The sequence below is a fragment of the Leptonychotes weddellii genome, chromosome X (assembly GCF_054177405.1).
Source record: "Leptonychotes weddellii isolate Sample4059 chromosome X, ASM5417740v2, whole genome shotgun sequence".
Lineage (NCBI taxonomy): Eukaryota > Metazoa > Chordata > Mammalia > Carnivora > Phocidae > Leptonychotes > Leptonychotes weddellii.
Window position 1 is genome coordinate 103181090 of NC_138385.1, and position 6116 is coordinate 103187205.

The 6116-nt window shown below is 47.6% G+C and overlaps 1 long non-coding RNA gene across 1 annotated transcript in view; it reads left to right on the forward strand.

Moving 5' to 3' along the window:
- Window positions 1–1648, forward strand: part of LOC145717911 (uncharacterized) — a 98926-nt gene extending 97278 nt beyond the window's left edge. The window contains exon 3 of the long non-coding RNA XR_014141431.1: window positions 586–1648. This is a non-coding gene — a long non-coding RNA (uncharacterized LOC145717911). The remainder of the gene's footprint in view (window positions 1–585) is intronic.
- Window positions 1649–6116: the final 4468 nt, after the last annotated feature.

Below are 6116 nucleotides of genomic sequence, written 5' to 3' on the forward strand. Positions count from 1 at the left end.
GGGGGGGGTGTGGAGTCGACACTAATGTCTCCTGTTACAGGAGACCATCTTTGTGGTTGAGGACACTCCTGGGGAAGGCGCTGATGACAGCTGAGTTCCTTCTGGAGGATGTGTCTTTAGGCAGATGAGGGAGGTTCAGGGAAAGCCTGCCCCTCCACCTGCTGGTTTTCAAGTGGCTAGAGCTCACAGTCATCAGTATACTCAAGTGGCATATTTTGGGGTGGCATGTTCTGCTACTCTCCAGTTGTGTCCATTGGATTGGTTTCAGCAGTAATGACACAGAATTAAAAAAAAAAATAACAGTATTCCACAGCACAAAAAGCAAAACACAATGGAATAATAAGAGACCAAGCAATGGGGAAATACTCTCTAACAATGACACAGACTTTCTATTTCTTCCCTGGGTGTCTACCTCAGTAAAGAGGTCAAAACATGATGATCTGTACTGGTGCTCACAGCTACAAAGAGCAGACACGCAGACCTTTAAGCTTATATTCAGCAACCAGCCCGAGGTCCAAAGGGTTTGAGGCCAGAGCAAGCAGTTTTGTGTTCTCTCATCATGATTTACGTTCTGCTTTATTTTAGGTATTCACGATTCTGACTCCGTGTTGCTTAATTCTCGAATGGATTTTTGAGCAGCCATCAAATCATGTCTGAGGTCCGTCTACTGAGGCGAAGTCACATAAATCAGGTAAACTGTGTGAAATTTGACCAATGCTGTGATGACAGGCTGTTGCTATAATCTTCTGGTGTAAATCAACCTTCAGGGGTGGGGGGGTTGGGGAGAGAATGCTCAGGACGGAAATGGGGAATCTGCTGGAAGTGTTCTCCATCATGGGTACAGAGCAGAAAGTTGAGAAAAAAACATGGGTTTTGAAAGGCATATAATGACTATCTGTTACTGAATAAGATCTAGGAGTGGTGGGGATATTTTATAAGATCCTGAGGAACAAGACCCAGGGATTAGATGGATGTATTGACTGTGGGCTGCAGACAAGGGGCAGTCAAGGGGGCTCAGATGGGCCAGTGAGCAACTCCCAACTTTGAGAATGCGTTAGATGTTTTAATCTGGTGTGCAGAAAAGTGCAACGTACTCTCCTGTCCCAGTCAGAGGTCTGTACATACAGAGACTCAAAGCATCAGAGAATGTTTGGAGTATCTCAAATCTGCACTATGACTTCTCTGAACACAAAGGTGGGTGCTGTTGCAAAGAATCTGTACACAGTAATAGAAATTATTTATCCAGAGGGTATCTTGTTCTTGTCTTTTTCTTTAGTTTTTCCTTTATCTCTCTCTTTTTTTTTTCCTTTCGAGACACTGCTGGGAATTTCACCCAGAGAAGCTGAGATCTATATGAGACCGGTCCTTATCTTATATAGATGTTCCTCTTCTTGAAGTGGGACTCATGATCTTAATAAATAAATACCTGTGTGTGTCTCTGCTTGATGTCTGTTTCTGCTTCAAGACTTTAAACCCTAAGAGCCAGGAATCAAATATCTCTCTCTCCCTATTGTCATGTGCTTGGATTGAGCCTTTGGGCTCATAGTAGATGATCAATAAATGGGTATTGAAGAAGCGAGTGAAACATGGGATGGCATTGAGTTGACACTTGCATTGAGCCAACAAGGAACTATACTATAAATGCTTTGGGGTCGGGGCGCCTGGGTGGCTCAGCTGGTTAAGCGACTGCCTTCGGCTCAGGTCATGATCCTGGAGTCCCGGGATCGAGTCCCGCATCGGGCTCCCTGCTCGGCGGGGAGCCTGCTTCTCCCTCTCCCTCTACTGCTACCCCTGCTTGTGCTCTCTCTCTCTGTGTGTCAAAGAAATAAAATCTTTAAAAATAAATAAATAAATAAATGCTTTGGGGTCTTAGAAAGAGAGAGAGAGAGCAGTGCGCAGAGTATTCGTGGACGTGGTTCATCTTGGTTCAGACCTTAAATGGTGGATGAAATTTCGAGGGAAAGACCTTGAACATCGCCCGATGAACATGAGCAAGGTATGTTGTGGTTACATCACGCAGAATGTGCATGGGGGGAGAAGGGAAAGAGTCTCACTCCCTTGAAAGAAAGACGCGTATGGTAGGTAGGAAACCACTCAGGTCTACAAATGCCTTGCCGTCAAACCCAGATCCGTTTTATCAGAGATGCTGCCCAGTTTGTCCTTCTGTACAAAATATCTTCCTTATAAAGTTATTAGAGTTTTTATTTGGTGTGTGTGGGGAAGCTGTGATGAAAGCATATTACGGTTCAAGCGTTTGGCATGTTGCTCATTTCTTGCATCAAGCTAAGAGAGTGATGGGGAAACAAAGCACAAGTTTATAACATTAAGGAACGAAAGGCAAATTTTCTGGACAGAAAAGTTACGTAGTGATTATTGGTTGCACGGGAAGGAGTCTCAAACCTACCAGATGCGTGTGAGGTGAGGACACCCCCCCGGGAGATAATGCAGTGAAGGTTCAGGAAGTGGCAATTTCTATGAAAATGGAAAACATCGACGAGAGTAATATAATTTGTAGAGGAATGCTCAAATATTGAAATGGTGAATGTCTTGCAAACGCATCCCTGGATAACAGGAAATTCGCTAATGAATTTTCTCACCCATAGGTGAAGCTATTTGGCGGGTAGAGGCATTTTAAAAGAAAAGCAAAATAAAACCTTAGGTAATGCAACGTAGTGATTTAGTAGTTTAACTTCAGTAACATCTGTACAGGTTCCTGTATAGAAAGGACCGTATCTAAAATTAGCCAATACTGAGTCTAAGGAGAAAACCCGTTTTGAGTCGTCACTGATGGAATCAAATCAAACAGAGTAACATTTCAAGTCCATCAAATCAATTGGAATAAGGAATCGCTCTTTCGTAAAACGTTCACGTTGGCGGAAGGGAGGATGGCAGGCGGTGGGATCGCAGGTGTCTCTGGGAGGGGATTTAAATTTAGTTTTTCACGGCAGCCGTGCAAAGTACAGTGTGGTGGGGAGACCCCGGGGTTCTGGTCAGTGTTTGTGGGAGACGGAGAAGCCGCCGCTGCAGGTGATGAGCCCGAGTTCCGTTTTGCGTTTGGTTCTCTGCGGGCATCAGTCTCCGTGTCTCCTGTCCATCCTGGCATGTGTCTCCTGGCGTAGGCGACGGCTCCGTCACGGACACGTTCTCCACTATCTCTGTCGGAAATGAGAGGCCTGCCTACACAGATGGCATGTTCATGTTCATGTGTGCAGAGACTAGGCTCTGACCTGACAGAAACAAGGTTCCGAGAAGTCAGGGTAAGGAGGGCGGTGCGTGCAGAGGAAATACAGAAGCCAGCCTGTCAGCAAGGAAGTCTCTATTATTGTGCATTAGGGAATAAGCTCGTGAAGCCAGAGTCAGACTGCAGAGAGGCCTCCACTGTTATGTGCTGGATGAGACAGAACGTGTGGGTCAACTACAGTGAGCACGTGGCTTTGCCCCTTTGACAAGGGATGGCTCGAGGCCATCATGCCGTAGACTTGCACCCCTCTTCTTAGCATCTGGGTCCTCTCAGACCCAATCAGTCAGTTCCCTGCAGCGTCCCAGGAATGCAATCTGATTCCAGGAGGAGGAGGCCAGCCCTGACCTCTGGGATCATGTCCAGTACTTACCACCTTGCGGATTCCCAGCATCAAACACAAATGATGTAAGCACCCGTCCACCCAGGACAGCCCGTGAATAACACGCCAACGGCAGAATGGACGAGGGCACATCATCCACTTGCTAGACGATGGTTATGGGGATGCCTTTGTGGAGCCTCGGCCTCAGGGCATCTACCCCACGTAAAAACACAGACCTGCCGTTCTTGAATCCTAAATGGAAAAGTCCAGCCATCTGTAACGCTCCATAAATAAGAAACCCATTCATCGCTTCATTGTTCACCACCCACGTGCATTGCCAAATGATCGCCTGCTGATTAAGAAGCTTGCACTAATTCCCGGGGCTCACACAATGCACTGTTCGCAAATTCCCTCTTCTCCCAATTTTCCGAGTGAGGGAGTGGGGCCCGTTATATGTGCAGAACCTCAGGATTCATGTTTCAGAAACGATGCACATACGCTTGATAGCAGGAGAAGCGTCCTCGAGAAATTAGCTAATCTGATAAGGTAAACTCAGATTTCATGGTGAACCTACCAGCCCTCATATTTTGAAAATGCTGCCTAATCTCATTGCACACAGAACACAGAGGACATTTCTTCCTTTTTCTACCCAACGACACTCTTATTGATGACGAGGCTGCTCTCTGTGGGCTCCAACACGCCCAGGAAAGGCCAGACCCAGGGTGAGTGTCATTATCGCAGTTTCTCGGTGTTGTCAGGAATCTCAGACAGGTTTTAAAATGGCCCAGTGCTCAGACAGAGTCCTACTGTCTCAGGCGGGGTTTGCCTTCAGAGGGGAAAATGGAGAAGGAGCCCCAGGCACCCGGATTTCCCTGCTGGGCGGGGACCCAGCCGCATCCAATATGGCCCACGTTCCCAGGAATGACCCGCACATTGCTGACACCCAGGAGAGCCTGTGTTTTGTCTCGGGTGGTCCAGACGGGATGGGGTTTTATGGGATCTGGAGAGCCTTGTGGCACATTCAGAAGAAATAAACCCCTTGCGAAATGACTTTCCTAAGCATTTCTGTTTACTGGTTTGTCAAGTTCAGGCCCGACTATTTCACGTAGGATTCAACCTGCCAGGCATCCGAAAACAACCACTCCTAAAGTAGGGCCTCAACTTTGAGATGACCAACATTTTGGGCCAGGTGATTCTTTGAGTGGGAGGGTTGTGTGTGCCTTGTAAGACATTTGGCGGCATCCCTGGCCTCTGTCCCCGAGATACCAGCCCTGACCTCCAGCAATTTCGAAAACCAAAGATAACCCCAGTCATTACCAGATATCCCCCACTTGAGAGCCCCTTCCCTAGAATTATTTCCCCTGGGACTTTCTGAAGAAGACAAAGATGTATTGAGATGAGAACTATGGATCTCACACCCCAGATACTTAAGGGTCATCTGTGACATGTGGTGTCTGTCCCTGCAACAAAATCAAGGCAGAACAAACACCAACCCTTTAACCTCGAGGGGGATTCAGAGAGGCAGGAACTTTTCCTTCTGTGGTTGTGTATCAATACCTTTATCTCTGAATATTGGGGAACAGTAGCATTTGGGGGAAATGCTGTAGGCAGGGGCATCCCAAGGAAAGCACCACACGACACCAAGTCCTCATGTCTTAAGGATCACAAAATGGGACACCGTGATCGGTGACGCACAGCCTCTTGGAGGGATATGCATCTGTCGAGAAAAAGACAAATCTATATTACCTGGACATCCTGCAATGCCAGGCCCATAAAAGTTTGATGAATGAATGCTATCTTCTCTAGTGGGTCATGCCAACGTGCTTCCTTGCCTCCTAGTGGGACATGGTGTGTGTGCATTGCTAGTTTGCTGAATGGATACTTCCTCCCATAGGTAATGTGATTAAGGTTTCCCTCCCTCCCACTTGGATTTTTACTGTTGCTGTTGTGTCCTTGGTTCTGTGTGTGTGTATGTGTGTGTGTGTGCACGTCTTTGGTTGGCTAGCACATCCTCCTGAGACGAGATACTTGGGGGAGGGGTTGCACTTGTTACCATTAATCAAAGGAGCCGCATCAGTGCAAGAACACGCTACGGAACATGAAGATGGGGACTTTCCTTTCCCTTGATTCACAGCGCCGCCATGGTGATAGAAGCTACAAAGCCTTGAAGTTGAGTGGGGAGGCTGAAGGTCAGCCGCGTGCAATAGGTCTGGTCCAAGGGCAGTTCAAATGCTGTGGATCTGAGCTTTGTATTGTGCTGGGAAGTGCAAGAACGTGGAAGTTAACGAAAGGAACAATGGACAACCGTGAAAGCCACCTGGCTGACAGACTCAGTGGGTGCCCACCAGAATACGACCAGAGGTGTGCCCCCTACTCCCCTCTTTGTGTCCTAAATAGCCATTTGGAGCTCAGTGTTTCCTGTACACCAGATTCTGCGCAATGGGCTCCTTGCCTGAGTCCTCGTCACCTGAGTCTTCCAGGCTGACACCAAGGGCAGGGAGGGAATGTCCCCGGAGCCCTTTGCCTTTCTCTGTGGGCACACTGAAGCTTCGCTTT